At 39.5% G+C, this 17,693-nt stretch overlaps 1 protein-coding gene across 1 annotated transcript in view; it reads left to right on the forward strand.

The window, feature by feature from the left end:
* The window catches only part of INPP5D (inositol polyphosphate-5-phosphatase D), an 809,167-nt gene that overhangs the window by 631,701 nt on the left and 159,773 nt on the right, over positions 1-17,693 (forward strand). The window lies entirely within an intron of this gene.

A 17,693-nucleotide genomic window follows, 5' to 3' on the forward strand; every position in this document is an offset into this window, starting at 1 on the left:
AACTTTTTCATCTCTAAGAGTTCCATCTTTGTAATCGGAGTGTAAACAAACACTCGTTGCATTTCACCATCTGTTGTCCTAACTGGGTGTACTTCTCGTAACGGATTCTGTCTGTCTATGTAAAACGGTTTACTTTCTGGAGGTGAGACATGAACAAAATGCGGGTTCAAAAACATACTATATTTGTGGCGCTGTTCTAAAACGACACTAATTAAATCGGTACCTAGACCTTTCCATCTATACTGGAGTAACTCGTTCAGGACATCGTGTAACGGACCTGGATCAGAATGTTGACCCTCATACAATGTAATGAGGTGCTGGATCATATACATACCCACCAGTCGCTGCTCGGCTGGGGGCAATTTCAGGAACATTTGTGCCACTATTTCGTCTGGAAAAGTGGTAGAATCAGTAATCCATCGGACTGCTGATCGGGCTAGTTCTTGTTCATGCATAGTACTTAACTCACTGTAACCGATTCGTGATTTCAGAATGTGATCGGTAGCTTGAAATACTTGTTCCAGAGAACCTTGTTCTGGTGCTGGATGATGTAAAACTGACTTGTGTTCTAGGCGCAAATGGCGATCTGGAAATCTAGATTTTCCTACATACGCTATTCTAGTGGGATTCTCGTCCTCTACCTCTTCAGTAGAGTCATTTTCTTTCTCGCTTACTTGTGCTGCTTTACGTTGTTCGTGTAACTTTAGTATTTCCTTACGAATTTTCTTGTACATACTCTCTATACTACTGATAGTCTTGTGTTTACCCTCGGCTATATTATCACTCCACCTTGTCAGGATTTTCATTTTGGCCTGATCTTTAGTCGGGGAATCTTGTTCTCTTATTAGACAATTAATCAGAAACTTTAACAACATGAGCTGGATCTCAGCTTTCCTTTGAGACATGGCTTCGCCAATACTTTCTGGATCATCCCCTGTACGGATGAAACGATATATTCTGTCTAGATCTCCTTTCATATCTGGTAGGGTGTCTAAATACCCGGTCACCCGTCTTACACGGATGGAATATATTACTGTACTATCATCACCTGCAACTGGATCATAGCGGCATTCAGTGAGAGCTCGTCGGATTTCTGCAACGGACTTAAATTTGGGCGTACGCTGTAACGCACATTCATGTAACTCGGCCAACGTTCTACGTTGGTGCGGTGGCGGGGTACCAGGAGGACCTCCCCCTGCGGCCCCTAAACTGGAATCGTCGACTGATACTCTTCGTACCAGCGCGGCGGGAAATTGTAATGTAGGCTGGACCGGGGGTACCGTAGCAGGTACTGCAAGAGGTGCCCCGGTGTCTGGGGGAGCAGGAATTGCCTGATTTACAGGGACTAGCGGAACAGGATTTGCATATTCCGGGACTGTGTCGTCCAAATAGGACGAGATGAAAATATCAGCTGCGGTCGGTTTGTGACGTAGTTTAGTCGGAACTAGTGGTGGCGGAAAATTACTGGATGCCTCCGGGGTTGCTTTTGGCAAGCCTTCGGCAAGAAGAGGATACATACCCTTGATGAGGGCATGCCTCTGTCTGTCTGACTGTTCTGTTTTAACTCGTTCACCTATCTCGATTAGTTCCCTTTCCTGGGCTCGTTCCAAGGATTCTCTACTTAGTTCTGACTTTCTGATTTCTTTTTCGGTTCTTTTATGAGATTCTTTGCGCCATAACTCGATGGCATCTTTCTGTGACTGTCTGGCTTTCTTTTTCCATAATGCTTCTTCTACTCTCATGATGCACTCGGCATCCCACGTACCTGATACGGGCCATCTATACTTTTCCTCTAACTCTTTGGTATACTCTACCCATAAATCTAGATATAATATGGCACTTATGCCATGCTTCTGATACATAAAATGACCTGGACTGTCCCTAGGCGGGACAGGAACTGCTGCTTCTAGCAGACCTTTTCTAGTTTTTAACTGACGTAATTTCGAGAATAAGGGCATGACTGAACTGTAATCTAGACACAATACAATACACAATGAACACGATAATTACTTCACATTCATACCACGACATTAAAATACATGAAGAACATTTGAAATAACAGTTCGAACAGAATACTACCTGGAATACTGAAAACAGAATACATGAATTTTCTCGAGAACAGAACTGACTAGAACAGAAACTAGATGCACTGCTGAAACAGTACGAAACTTACCGGTCTCATAAAGAGACACGTCAGGACCCGTATCCACCGAAGTGGACACTTCGTTTTGGGTCTGTGTACCACCAACCCACGGACCAGAGTCAATTAGATTGACCCTGTCTAGATACTACCCCAGCAATGGTACTCACCGGGCAGCAAGAACGGAAGGCCTCGGACTGGACTGGACTGCTTCGACGCCGGACGGACGAACTTCGGACTTCTGTTACGGGTGGGCCTCCGGATACCTCGGACCTTGGACTCTCGGCTTGGGCTCTGGTCGGGACTCGCCGCGTTCCTCCACCGCCTCGTCTGGATGCTGGACCGCCACCTCCGTCTCCTCCGTGGGCCTGAGGGATACTTGAAGCAGAAATATCTGCACGTGCACGGTATGGTTCCGTCACGGCTGCAGAGGGTCAGGGGGCCGGCGTGGCTTCACCGGCGCGTGGGGAAAGGGCAAGTCCCTATTCGGGCGCCATTATGTGGTATATAAATAAATAATACCGGATCTAGGTTTTACTGGACATAGCAATAACAGATAGCTCAATAAATAAGAGTCAAGATTCGAGGTAGTAGGAGTTTGCAGGTTTAATACAGCATAAAGGACAGGAACAGGACAACCTGCACGGGAACAGGATGGCAGCGCTGCCGGGGGCAGGATCAGAATCGGCACAACATTTAATAACAGTGCACAAATATATATACTAAAACAGTTACATTACAATGAATTACAGTAGGCGGAGCAGTGGGTGTGGTCAATAGCAGTCGCGAAAGATAAGGGTGAAAATGGGTGTAACAGGGGCGTATACATAGACATGTGATGTAAACGTAACAGAATATGTCATAAATGGGGCGGAAACATGGAGGGGGCTACCTAAGGAGCCGGGACCTCTAACCTAATGGTGCGCGTAAACTGACAATGACGTGTTACTAGGAGAAGCTGGGGGCTATGAACTCTGTGCTAGGAGCAGAGACTGAAGTCTGGAGAGTCAGGGCGACATGTACCTAAACAGTATCTAGTATCTGATGTTTAGAGAACATGTTGATATAAACTAAGAGTCAGGAGGGGAGAGGCTAACGGACTCTAAGACTGGAGCATGCATTATTCTACATGTAGTGCGTGATGAAGAATATTAAATGACCATTAAATGCAGTATTTTCTCTTACATGGAGACGTAAAGGCTAGACAATGACGGAAACTATTGATGCGATTCAGTAGCTTAGGAATGCAGAGAAGGAGGGCTGGACTGATAACTAGAATCATAACATACTCTTGGCAGACTCGTAGGCAGAGCCAGGCTGAGCCGGGCACTGTGAGGCAGGAAGTAAGTGAAGGGTCGAGGATACAGGTGGGGGCTGTATCGCTCCTCAGCGAGGCTCAGGAGACAGGAGCTGAATCTGGTGTCCGGGCCCTTTTGAGGCCTAGAAACGGGGACTTTACAATGAAATAACGTGCACACTGAGAAACGTGGCAACGTAACTTTACATAGGCCTGATACTCGTAGCTTTCACGAGAACTGGAAACTGGCATACTAGTGATGGACACAACTGTAATTGCGTCTTTAATCAAACATGGGGGATACATATGCATATTTAATCATGCACACATAACATAAGATGGAGGACTCGTAGGGACACAGAACATGGCAAAATTTACTTTTCCACACCCAGGGGAGGTGTAATGAGAAGAAATACTTATATTTCTCTTCGTTTTTTCCTCTTTCTATGCATGCTGCATTCTGCAGCACGCATAGAAAGAGGAAAACACATCTTGTGAATGTTTTTGTGCAGGAAGGTTTGCCTTTCTGCACAAAAACAACCTCCCCTAAAACACAGACACCATGGCACAAGGGTGCCTGCGTTGGCGCATGGCAGCCAATTGCGCGCTAGCGCAGGGGAAAGCACAGGGATGCAACATAGTGTTGTTAATATGAGGCATCCTAGTGCTTTGAAAGTGACGCAGCGAGGCACAGTCAAATGGCTTGCGGTGCCGCCCTACTAGACGTTATTCTAAATATGCCCATACCACTAATTGACTTGCAATCTTATGACAAATAGAGTAGCCACAAGTAGCCCAGTAGCCCAAATTTACCACAAGTAGCCCAGGTTTAGCTAGGTATGTGCGAGGGTTCAAATCAGAAAAGGTGTATGTCCTTTAAAGGAAAATCTGATCCTGGGATCTACTTTGTAGAGGGCTAAAAGAGTACAAAAACAATGATAGACCTTTCTACAGCCGAGGTCCGTGCAGGTAACAGCGGTGTTTGATAGGGATTTGTGATGATGACAGTGTGAAAGGTGTTTTCAGCGATTGTCAGTAATAAGTGTAGTTATTCTAGGAACCATTGCTGTTTAAAGTCACAGTAGCCACTACACACAGGTTTACTAACATTTCTGTTGTCTTTCTTTTTCTCGCTCCCCCGCTCGTTTGAGATTTGCACTGACCCTACTAATTCTTTTTCCAAGTGTAAACGCTGCCCACATTTCATGCTTACCGTATTACTGGTTTGAAATACTTGTGACTTTCAAGCACTCTTTGTGGGCGTGTGTGTGCTGTCTAGGATTCCTGGGGGTTCCACTATGGAACCCATGGAGGACCATGGTCAGTTGGTTGTGACCTCAGTACTGTATGGTCGCTATCCACCTGTTCCTTAATAAACCACGTATCTCTCCTTACTTGATGCGTAGTGTTTTACTACAGTGTGTAGTGGATGTATACTTGTGGTGTCCTATCCTATGGTGTCATCTAGGCTGCTCTCATCTGCAATGTACATTCTTACAATACTCTTCTCAAATGATCATACACAGCAGCAGCATGTTGAAGGTATATTTTATGGGTATATGCAGATATCCACCTAGCATGCTTTTCCAGGGAATCTAAATGTATATTATTGTTTTTGATAGTGCTGATGCAGCGGTAATTTCACAGTCATTTCTCAATACAAAACCTCATCTACTTCTAACACTTCAAAAATACTTCCTAGCACTTAAACAACATTTCATAACCCTATTGATACTCACACCACTCCAGGAATCACCTTCGTGCATCACCTTCCAGTACTGCTTTGCCAGTCTTCAGGTTCTGAGCATTGGAATTCAGGAATCAGGACTTGGGCATTTATCTAACTTGGGCAAATATTTTACTTCCCTCCTAAGGTCAATGATCCATTAGTTGAATAGTTGATGGTGATATCACTACTCCTTAATCACCAAACTAATCAATAATAACAATCCTATAGCTACCAGAAACTGATGCAGCGGTAATTTCACAGTAATTTCTCAATACAAAACCTCATCTACCTCTATTTTACTGCTGAAAAGGAGTCTTTACATATACATGCACAGTCAAATATGCAATTATTATTCAAGCCAATAAAGAGAGCTGGTGAGTATTTTAAAGGGTTTTATTTTCTAGTTTAAAAAATTAAGGTTTTCTCTAACCCTTTAATTATTATTCAAATAACAATCAGGTTACAGAATTTTGAAAACAGGAAAAATAGCATTAATACAGAACATATTACAGTCTGCATATAAGCATCACAAGTAAAAAAGAAAATGTGGCCCAAATGTCAGTCAAAACTTTTAAAGAGTTTCTAGGAAAAAGAGTCTTGCAAGGTTAATCAATAATTAATAATTTGCAAACATCTATCATTTAGAGAAATACATATTTTCTAACTAATTAATTAGTCAAAGTATAAACCTAGAATTTTAGCATCTAAACCTATTCTAATTAGCTGCACTCTCTGCTCTGGTGATGCTCAATCTGTCTCTCTCCTTCTCCATCATCTGACAGAAAGGCTGCTCCTTGAAAATGCCCCTCCTTCACAAGTCCTCATAGGAATGTGATATGCCTTGCCAAAAATACGACATGCAAGGATTTCTCTGAAAAAAATATGAGCAAGAAACCCCCCACCTGACTCTCCTCGGACGCAATCTCCTCCCAGGCTGCACCCGCGACGATCACGTACCTAACCCCTATGATGTCTGATCTCATCTGCTGCCTCTCCCCTCTCCTCCCTCTCTGACAGAGGCCCCCTGGCTTAAAGAGAAGAGCCACATTCCCCCTAAGAGGTCATTGTTTATACTCTAATTCTTGGCAGACTACACAAATGTTTCATATTCAGAAAAGCTTGTACCTGATTGGTTAGCCAATGGCATGAGGGTCTCACTTATTTAATTTCACAGGTGATATTGTTATTGCAAAAGCTGAGCATTTAACACGTTTACTTCTATTTCTAAGGCAAACACAAGTCTTCTGTAATCAGATCATATATAGCCAAGCTCAAATGTTTAGTGCAGAGTTCTGTAAGTAGCTTCTTGGAACTGTAAGTCTTCTCAAAAATAAGTAACTAAAATAATAAAAGGAGAATTCAACAGGGCAGTTTCAGCATTTCTTTGTTCTTTGTCATCAGCTTGCCATCAGTATGGCTCATACAGTGTGGCATTCTGTACTTTTTCCGTGCAAATTTAACCATGTAGGTGCTGAGAAACTCTGACAGAGCACCATTAATCCTTTGCACTTTTTCAACCTAGGCCTTTCACTCTTATTTTCACTTTGATCAGATTCAGATGTTTCAGCACAGCATCTCTCAGATCAAAGTCGTTGCACCATCCATTATGCAGATCTTGTGTAGCAGCTGCAATCTGCTGAGAAACTGCACGCTTTACATCAACCAGACCTACACAGCAATGGCTAGTGTTCTCAACAGTGTTTTCCATAAGTGCATTTGCATATGCATTTTCAAGCCACTTTGGTGATGCTGAAACACAGTCTTTTGCAAAGTGTAACTCTGTGCTGCCTTTCTGTTGCTTTATTATGCTTGACACTTCAGGCAGATAGCTACAATCCATTCCTTATCCAATCTGTTGTTCTGCACTCATTATCTTTGAAACTTCATTATGATCTGATTTCAGAGAAACTGGCAATCTATACATGGACATCAGTTTTTGCAATAACACATTTGCCACTATGCAGTTGTCACTTCTCTCAAAAACAGTTCTGACACAACCCTGTTGTTCTACTTCTGAAACATTTTCTCGAGCCTCTTTAAATATACCTGTGAAGATTCCGTTGAATGTATAAGCTAACAGAACACAATTTTGTGCAACTGAATAAGCATTTCTCTCTCCCATGACAACAGTGACTCCCAATTGAGCAGATATACTGCATGGTATGGTAAGGGCAATCAGTTTCGAATGTTGGGTTGAGGTAACTACTGAAAGCCATGAAGCTTTGACCACACAATGCATAAGGAACACAACATGTGTTGCTTTTAATGTCTCATTGTTACCTTTCAAACATGGGCCATCTACAAAATGGACATTGTTGGGCTGAATCAGACGTTCATCCTTAAAGTCTGATTTTAGCTTTATGCATATTTTCATGACATTTAGACACTCGTATTCAGTTTCATCACAAACCAATTAATTTGCTGACATTTCTGTGAAGTTAGGGTTAAAGCCCATTGGGAAATACATTACAGACCCTTGAAAACATTCATGTTTTTGAATAGGCACTGAGAGAGCGCAGCTCTCCCTCTCCCTGCAATTTGGAGTATTTTCTTTCAAATAAACTTTCATTACTAGTGCTGGGGCGCAACATTTTTTCTCTTTCAACTTTAGGAATGCTTTTGTGCAATTGTTGTCCAATGGAAGCGGATCAGACACATCCTTGTGTGTCAGCCTCAGTAAAGGCTTAGCCACTAGGGAAAGGTTTAGTAATCACTCTCTACAGCAGCCAACCATTCCCCCAAATTTCCTGACTTCTTTCTGAATTTGAGGTGGATTTATCTGGTGAATTATTTCCACCCTCTCTGATTACAAATTTCTAACTCCCTTTCCAATTTTGTGTCCCATGTATTCCTCTTCTTTTTGACAGTACTCCTGACTATTCTCATGCAATGGCACTATGACATGAACTTGGCAAAAATCAATAAAAGTAAGCCATTCTTCGGCACATGGAATATAAACAAATGTATTGGCTGGATTCGGAATCACAGGACAACATGGAAAAATATGCGTTTAATCTCCTGCACTATTCTGTTCTTTTCATTTATTTTCTGTGAACCTGTGATCAGAAAGTTACACAAATTTCCAATCAATTCCATCAAAAATCCTATTATTGGTAACATTTCTGCAACTGATGTTGTTCTTGAATACATTTCATCTGGTTCTAATTTTAATAAGACATGTTTTGCACATTTTATTAATCTGGCATCCTTCTCTGTGAACTCTTATATCTGTGTTTATTATTTCTTTCAAACCAGAAGGTAATTTTTCAACTGTCTTTTTAGAAAACAATGCTACAGCTGTCTCTTGTTGGGCCATTTTAAAATGTACACCCTCATCAGGAATCTGAAAATTAACATGATCTGGTATACAGTAATTTGTGCTGTTTAATTTGCAAAACAATTGTTTTCCTGCTAGGCCTGAGTCACAAACAACAACTTGAAAATGTTCCTCAAATGGGCTTATTTTTGGTGCAAATATGTCCAAAACGGGGTTTGTCATTTCTTTTTAAGTTTAAAATGCTTTATTTAAGTTATAAAACAATGTAAAACATTATTACAGAGCCTATGAAAGCAGGAAGTATTGATAACTTGAAATATGATAAAAAAACAATATTACAGAGTATCCTTATGATTATAAAACTATACTTAATGCAACTGCATTTTTAGAAGATTTTATTGTAAAGAAAGGAAAGAAGAAGAGAAAGAGGAAAAGAGAAAAGAAAAGGAAAGAAAGGGGGAAAAAGAAAGAAATATGAGGCAACAATAGAGCTCTGTGAATAACATTATATAATAAAAATAAAGAAATTAAGGTAACTTCCTAGATAAGAAATTAGTCAAAGGTAACCACAATAAGGGCTAGATGTAGGTAATTCCGATTTACCTACTCTTAAATACCGAATTTTACCGATTCGGTATTTAAGAGTAGGTAAATAGGAAGGAGGCAGATGTAGGTAAATTCAAATTCAGAATTACCGAATCTGTAACATTCGGTATATCCCGATTCTGTAAATACAGAATCGGTATTTCCCATTGATTCCTATGGGCTTTGAAGGCCATAGGAATCAATGGGAAATACCGATTCTGTATTTACAGAATCGGTAAATACTGAATCCTGCGAGGGTGCAGGGGTTGTCACTTTGACACCCTCTAGCACCCCAAGTACAGGCTTGTGTGACATGTGGCACACATACATGCCTTGTGTGTCACATTGCACAGGTGTGCATGCACACCTGAATTCGGTATTTTACCACACAATAGGATTGTGTGGTAAAATACCAACTCTTAAGGGCCTGTGGCACTGTAAAATGTGCCACCTACATTTGGCATTATGGAATTGGTATATTTACCGATTCGGTAATTTACCGAATCGGTAATTTTACCGATTCGGTAATTTACCGAATCGGTAATTTTACCGATTCGGTAAATATACCGATTCTGTAATTTTCAGCCCCCTACATCTGAAAACCCTAATACCGGTCGGAAACGGCCGAAATCGGCCATTTCCGACCGGTATTAGAGCTCCTACATCTGGCCCTAAGTCTCTTTTAATCAATACAGAAGTAGAGGTAGCATAGGCTCTATCCATCCTATGGTGATGACAAAGTAGATTCCATCATGCTTGAAAGGACATTTTTGAGGCATCTTTCCAATTGGAAGTGATAATCTGAAAGGTGATAGCGATAAAAAGGTTGACGAAATTACCAACATCCTTATAATTGTCGAATTTAGGACAGAGATTACCTAGAAAAACATGTTCCATGTGGAAAGAAATGTCAGACAGGAGGATTTCATTTAGCTTAGACCATAAATCAGTAATAGGGGGGCACTGAAAGAACATATGGAGGATGTCACCATTTGCATGGGGGCATGACCAGCATGTAGGGGAGTCTAGCAGTTTAAATCTGTGGAGGCTGCAGGGGGTAAAGAATAATCTATTATAGAAATAATATAGGGACTGTGTCATACTGGCTGAGTGGGAAGTAGTATGAATTTTGGACCAAAGAGCATCCCAAGTACGTACAGGGAGATCGATGCCTAAGTCTTTTTCCCATAAGAGTTCCAAAAAAGACTTAGTTCTGAGTTCAGGGGAATGAGCTATTAGTTTATAAATGGTGGCTGCTTTAAATTGAGTGGAAAAGTCAATGGGAGTGGGAGAAGGAGGGGTAGAACCAGGGGAGGTAGTGGGTAGAGGAGTAGTAGGAAAATAGTAACATGTGAGGATATCTTTGAGTAAGTTATAATGGGAGGAATAACGTGAAGAAATATTATAAAGGGATTGAAGTTCAGAAAAAGACAAAAAGGTATCATCTTTTGTCAAATGTTGGGGAGTGTTAATCCCTTTATCAATCCACTCCTCCCAAAAGAGGGCGCGATTATTGATCTTAAAGTGTTTATTGTACCAAAGAGGGATATCGAAGGAAGGGGAAGTGGGAGAGAATTGAGCTGAAAATGAGGTTAGAACTAAAGCTTTAGAATGAACAAGAGTGGGGAAGGACAATCGTTTTGGAGGTAAGGTAATCCGAATAGCAGAAAGAAGAGAAAAAGGAGAACATTGTGCCAACTCTAAAACACTCCATGCCGTGCATGTTAAGGGGTTGGAATCAGAAAGGAAGGTCCAGATTTGCTTCAAGGAAAAAGCAGAGTGGTAACGTCTAAGATGGGAAAAATTAACTCCTCCTAAATCTTTAGGGAGTTGAAGACGAGCGAGTGAAATTCTGGGTTTGCGATTATTCCAGAGAAATGTAATAAGTAGGCTGTTAATAGAACGAAAAAAGGTGTTAGGAAGGGAGATGGGAAGCATAGAGAGGTACAAATTAACAATAGGGAGAAGCATCATCTTAATAGTGCAAGTCTGCCCCACCATGAGAGAAAGAGAGGAGACCAACTGTCTGTGAGAGACGTAATCTTAGTTAGAATTGCTGAGTGGTTAAGTTTAATAATATCCTTTAGATTATTACAATATAAAATACCAAGACATTTGATATGGGAAGAGGCCCATTCAAAACCAGAATCGTTAAACACAGAAGATAGGCAGAACTTATTCAGGGGAGAATTTCAGATTTGTCAACATTTAACTTATATCCCGAAACACAAGAATCATTTTGTAGTAAGGAAAAAAAGGCCGGAAGGGAAGTGGATGGGTTAGAGATAAAAAGAAATATGTCGTCAGCATAAGTGGTAAACTTTGTATCTATATCTTGATAAGTAAATCCCTTATAATCCTTGGAGCGTTTAAGAGTTTCTAAGAAGGGTTCTAGAGCAAGGATGAAAAGGATGGGAGAGAGAGGGCAACCCTGTCTCGTGCCTCGGAGGAGAGGAAAGTAGCGAGACTGAGAACCATTGACCCAAACTGAAGTGGAAGGTGAAGAGTATAAAAGCTTTATAAATTTAATGATGGTGGGGCTGAATCCATGCCACTTCAGAGACCCAAATATGAAGTCCCAGCTTACCCTATCAAAAGCCTTTTCGGCGTCTAAAGTAAAGGCTGCAATAGGGCAATCAAATTTTGAAGCTAAATGGATAATGTTGAGAAGGGTAAGCAAGTTATCTGTAATAGAGCGACCTTTTACAAAGCCCGATTGATATATGTTGACAAGATTGGGAATGACTTTGTTTATACGAAGAGCAAGAAGTTTAGCATACATTTTTCAGTCAGTATTAATTAAAGAGATTGGTCTTTAGTTTTTACATAAGGAGGGATCTTTATCTTTTTTAGGAATGAGACACAACATTGCTTGCATAAAAGAACCGTGTGAGGCACCGGTTAGCAAAAAGGAATTAATTAGTGATAAAAGATGGGGAATCAAAAATACCTTGAAATGTAGAAAAAAGCGAACAGAGAAACCATCTGGCCCTGGGGTTTTATCTTTTGGTAATAGAGTCAAAGCCTCGGTTAATTCCGTTGCAGAGATGGGAGTATCAAGAGAGATAAGATCAGGGTTGTTGTCTGGAGATTTGGGAATGGCGTGGAAGAAAGAATCAATAAGATCAGAGGATGGGGAAGTTTCTGGGGTATAAAGAGAAGAATAACATGTGGAAAAGCAGTCGAGTATAGAAGAATCCGAAAAGTGCAGAGTGCCTGAGTCGTCTTTGATGGCAGCAATTTTTAATTTTAGTTTTTTAATCTTAAGATAGTTTGCTTGGGGCCTTCCCACATTGTTACTACCACCACACATTTTGGCATTAAATTTGAGAAGAGTATTGCTAGCTAAATCCCACGAGAGTTTATTATATTGCATTTTAGCCTGAATGAGAAAAGGTAAAGTATTGGGAGAATTGGTGGTAAAATACTTGTGTTCTAAGACTTTAATTTGCTTGAGAAGCGAAAGTGAGTGCGATAGAGATTTCTTTTTTTGCGGGAAACAAAATCAATAATGAAACCCCTAGCAGAAGCTTTAAAAGCATCCCAGAGAACATGATAATCAGAGACAGAAGTAAAATTGTGATGGAAAAACTCATGGGCAAAGTGAAGAAATTGAGCAGAGAAGTGCGTATCGAGATGGAGGGAATTATTAAAGCGCCATCTCTTGGAAGCAGAAGAAGGAAGGGGGTAATCCATATCAAGAATTACAGGAGCATGATCAGATATGAGTATTGAGCCAATCTCAACATTGGTCATGAATTGAAGTGCTGGTTGTGTGAGAAAAAGGTAATCGATCCGTGAGTGTGATTTGTGGACAGGGGAAAAGAAAGAAAATTCAAGGGTGTCAGGGTGAGAAGTACGCCATGTGTCTATTAATCCCCTGTTAGTTATGGCTTTGAGAAAGCCTTTCTGCATTCTATTAGGGACGTATCTGGTCTGGGACTTCCTATCAAGGAAAGGGTCCACGAGTTGGTTACAATCCCCACCAAGGATTAAGTGATCGCAGCATGTGAGGAAAGAAAAGTGGAAAGGTTGGTCCAAAAAGATACATCTACACCAGTAGGACCATAAACATTGCAAAGAGACAATTGATGTTTGTTAACAGTAACATCTAAATAAAGCCATCTACCGTCATCATCTAAAAATGTATTTTGTAATAAAACATCTAAAGATTTAAGGAACAGGATGGGTATAGAGTCAAAATATCGAGTTTTTAATATTGACTAGACACAATATCGAGTAAAAAATATAGAATGGACATAATATCGACTAGACATAATATAGACAACAAAAATATTGCCTAGAAAATTTTAATATCGAATAGAATGGACATAATACCAAATCAAAAATATAGAATGGACATAAAATCGACTAGACATAATATAGACAACAAACATATCGAATTTAAGGTAAGTTAATATTATTTTTTATTTTTTGTGTAATATAATTCTGTAGCGGGTTGTGGGTTTATAGGGGAATAGGGTGGGAAGTAATTTAATTATAATTAATTAAATATGTTAATTTATTTATTGTTATTTATTTAGAATTAATTGTTAATTATTTATTAATTGGTAAATAATTAAAATATAATTGGTAATTAATTATAATTGATTAATTGATAAATATGTTAATTTTAGTAATTTATTTTCTGTAGCGGGTTGTGGGTTTGTAGGGGAATAGGGTGGGAAGTAATTTAATTATAATTAATTAAATATGTTAATTTATTTATTGATATTTATTTAGAATTAATTGTTAATTAATTATTAATTGGTAATTAATTAAAATATAATTGGTAATTAATTTTAATTGATTAAATGATAAATATGTTAATTTCATTTATTTATTTTCTGTAGCGGGTTGTGGGTTTATAGGGAATAGGGTGGGAAGTAATTTAATTGTAAGTAATTATATTTAGTAAAAAATGTTTGTGTCTCATTTTTATTTATTTTTATATTGTAAATTAATTTATTGGTAATTAGTAAATAATTAGTATTCGTAGGTAATTTTTACTATTAGTTAATTTTTATTTGTAATTTTAATTGAAGAATTAATATATTTTATACAATTTTAAAATAATTTAATTGAAAATAATAATTATGTTACTTATATTTATATATGAAGTATTTACTTTCCCTACTATTGCACTCACTGGAGTGGGAATAGTAATTTTTACGCCTACGCTATCCAACGTTTTCCCTACTGTTGCACTCTCTGGAGTTGGAATAGTAATTTTTACCCCTACGCTATCCAACGCTTTCCCTACTGTTGCACTCACTGGAGTGGGAATAGTAATTTTTACCCCTACGCTATCCAACGCTTTCCCTACTGTTGCACTCTCTGGAGTTGGAATAGTAATTTTTACCCCTACGCTATCCAACGCTTTCCCTACTGTTGCACTCACTGGAGTGGGAATAGTAATTTTTACCCCTACGCTGTCCAACGTTTTCCCTACTGTTGCACTCTCTGGAGTTGGAATAGTAATTTTTACCCCTATGCTATCCAACGCTTTCCCTACTGTTGCACTCTCTGGAGTAGGAATAGTAATTTTTACCCCTACGCTATCCAACGCTTTCCCTACTGTTGCACTCACTGGAGTGGGAATAGTAATTTTTACCCCTACGCTATCCAACGCTTTCCCTACTGTTGCACTCACTGGAGTGGGAATAGTAATTTTTATCTCTATGCTGTCCAACGCTTTCCCTACTAATGCACTCTTTGGAGTAGGAATAGTCATTTTTATCCCTACGCTATCCAACACTTTCCCTATTGTTGCACTCTCTGGAGTGGGAATAGTTATTTTTACCCCTACGCTATCCAATGCTTTCCCTAGTGTTGCACTCTCTGGAGTATGAATAGTAATTTTTACCCCTACGCTATCCAATGCTTTCCCTACTGTTGCTGTCTCTGGAGTGGTAATAGTAATTTTTACCCTCTCATTATCCAACATTTGCCCTACTGTTGCACTCTCTGGAGTTGGAATAGTAACTTTTACCCCTACGCTATCCAATGCTTTCCCTACTGTTGCACTCACTGGAGTGGGAATAGTAATTTTTACCCTTACGCTATCCAACGCTTTTCCTACTGCTGCGCTCACTGGAGTGGGAATAGTAATTTTTAACCTTACGCTATCCAACGCTTTCCCTACTGTTGCACTCACTGGAGTGGGAATAGTAATTTTTATCTCTACGCTGTCCAACGCTTTCCCTACTAATGCACTCTTTGGAGTAGGAATAGTAATTTTTTATCTCTACGCTATCCAACGCTTTCCCTACTGTTGCACTCACTGGAGTGGGAATAGTAATTTTTACCCCTACGCTATCCAATGCTTTCCCTACTGTTGCACTCTCTGGAGTGGGAATAGTAATTTTTACCCCTACGCTATCCAATGCTTTCCCTACTGTTGCTGTCTCTGGAGTGGTAATAGTAATTTTTACCCTCTCACTATCCAACACTTGCCCTACTGTTGCACTCTCTGGAGTTGGAGTAGTAACTTTTACCCCTACGCTATCCAACGCTTTCCCTACTGTTGCACTCTCTGGAGTTGGAATAGTAATTTTTACCCTTACGCTATCCAACGCTTTTCCTACTGTTGCGCTCACTTGAGTGGGAATAGTAATTTTTAACCTTACGCTATCCAACGCTTTCCCTACTGTTGCGCTCTCTGGAGTGGGAATAGTAATCTTTATCCCTACGCTATCCAACGCTTTCCCTACTGTTGCACTCTCTGGAGTGTGAATAGTAAATTTAACCCTCTCGCTATCCTACGGAAAAAATATTGTATATGTTTTGTTATTAATATGTATATATATATATATATATATGTTTAATTTTTTTTTAAAGTTAAATTAATTATTTATTAATTGTAAGTTTATTTAAGTATTTTAAGTATGTTTAAATTAATTATATTTATTAATATATTACTTTAAACTTACTTTTTAGATATTTAAAAAATTTGATATTTTTACTGTCTATATTTTTTCCTATCGATATTTTGGAGTCGATATTTCTGTACTTACCTGTTTGTAGATAGGAAGTCGATATTCTGGCATTATATATTTTTACCTCGATATTTTGGCAAGTCGATATTTTGACTGTCGATATTATGTCAGTGATCCAACAGGATGATCACACCATTCTTGTTGTGAACAGCAGGCGAGCAAAAGATTTCACCAACCCAATGTTTACGTAACATGGATAATTCCTCGAATTTAAGATGTGATTGTTGTATCATTGCAATTTGGCAATTTAGTCCAACAAGGTGCGATAGCTCCCGTTGTCGTTTAATAGGATTACGCAAACCCTTAACATTCCAAGTAATAATTCGTAATCCTTTCATAAGTATGAGAAAGGGGGAAATAGAGAAAGGAAAGAGATTTGAGAGGAGGAGAATCCAATAACAATGAGGAATAAAAGAATGAGAAAACAGAAGTTAAAGAGTATGAGAAGATAATTGAAAGATTAAGGAATAAAGAGAGTGGAAAGAGATGAAAAAATCAAACATAGAGAAATGAGGGAACTTAGAAAAATAAAACACAAAGAAATATGAGGCAAGCAAGAAAACAACCAAGAGAGAAAAGCATGGTGAAAAAGTGTGGAAAAAAGAGACAAAATAGTCAGAATGATGGATGAAAAAGTGAGGAGTCAGAGGAAAAGGAGAGGGGGAGAGAGAAAGGAGCAGAACAGAAACCAGAGAGAGAGAAGGTGGAAAAAAGGACTCCACCCAGGTAGTTATCAAAAAGGAGATGACCAGAAGTCCGAAGACTTCCGTCATAGGATGAGACATAAGAAAAACCATTGAAGTGGGAAGGGGGCAGCGAAAAGCGAGATGGCCACACAGAAGAGAAGCAACGAGCAGAGAGAAAGAATAAAGTGGGACCATAAGAGAGGCTTACCATGGACTAGGAAGAGCAGGATCATGGGGAATACCAAATACACACATGGGGTGTACAAGAGGGCGACATATGGAAGGGGAGTCTCTAACTACAATGGGGGAAACGAACCTGAAAGACACAAAAGAGGGTAAAGACGATTATGTTGAATAAATAAGAGAGGCATAACAAACAGAAAACACAACAAGCATTAACAACCAAAAATTATCCTCATGTTTTACTAAAGTCCATTGAATCTCCCTTGTGACAATGAATACATTTGCGACGGTCAGCAGGATCCTCGAAACTCCATGTTCTCTTTTTGTAGGTAACTTTAAAGAAACAGGGATGAATTAGACCGTAGCGTGCATTCATTGTGCGCAGGGCAGGGCTCAAGTCAAGGAATTCCTTCCGGCGGGTGGCGGTGGATTTGGCAACATCTTGACTGAAGAATATTCTGTGACCAGACCAGAAGAGTTGCTTATGTTGTTTTGCAGCGTTGATAATGGCAATGAGGTCTGAATAGAGAAGGAAATAGGCAATGATACTTCTGGGCTTAGAAGAAGTGGAAGCACTCTGAGGACAAACACTCGTTGCATTTCACCACCCTCTGTCTTAACTGGATGCACTTCTCGTAACGGATTCTGTCTGTCTATGTAAAAGGGTTTACTTTCTGGGGGTGAGACATGAACAAAATGTGGGTTCAGAAACATACTATATTTGTGGCGCTGTTCTAGAATGACACTAATTAAATCGGTACCTAAACCTTTCCATTTATACTGGAGTAACTCGTTCAG

Source organism: Lissotriton helveticus, chromosome 11 (assembly GCF_964261635.1).
Source record: "Lissotriton helveticus chromosome 11, aLisHel1.1, whole genome shotgun sequence".
In the NCBI taxonomy this organism is placed as follows: Eukaryota; Metazoa; Chordata; class Amphibia; order Caudata; family Salamandridae; genus Lissotriton; species Lissotriton helveticus.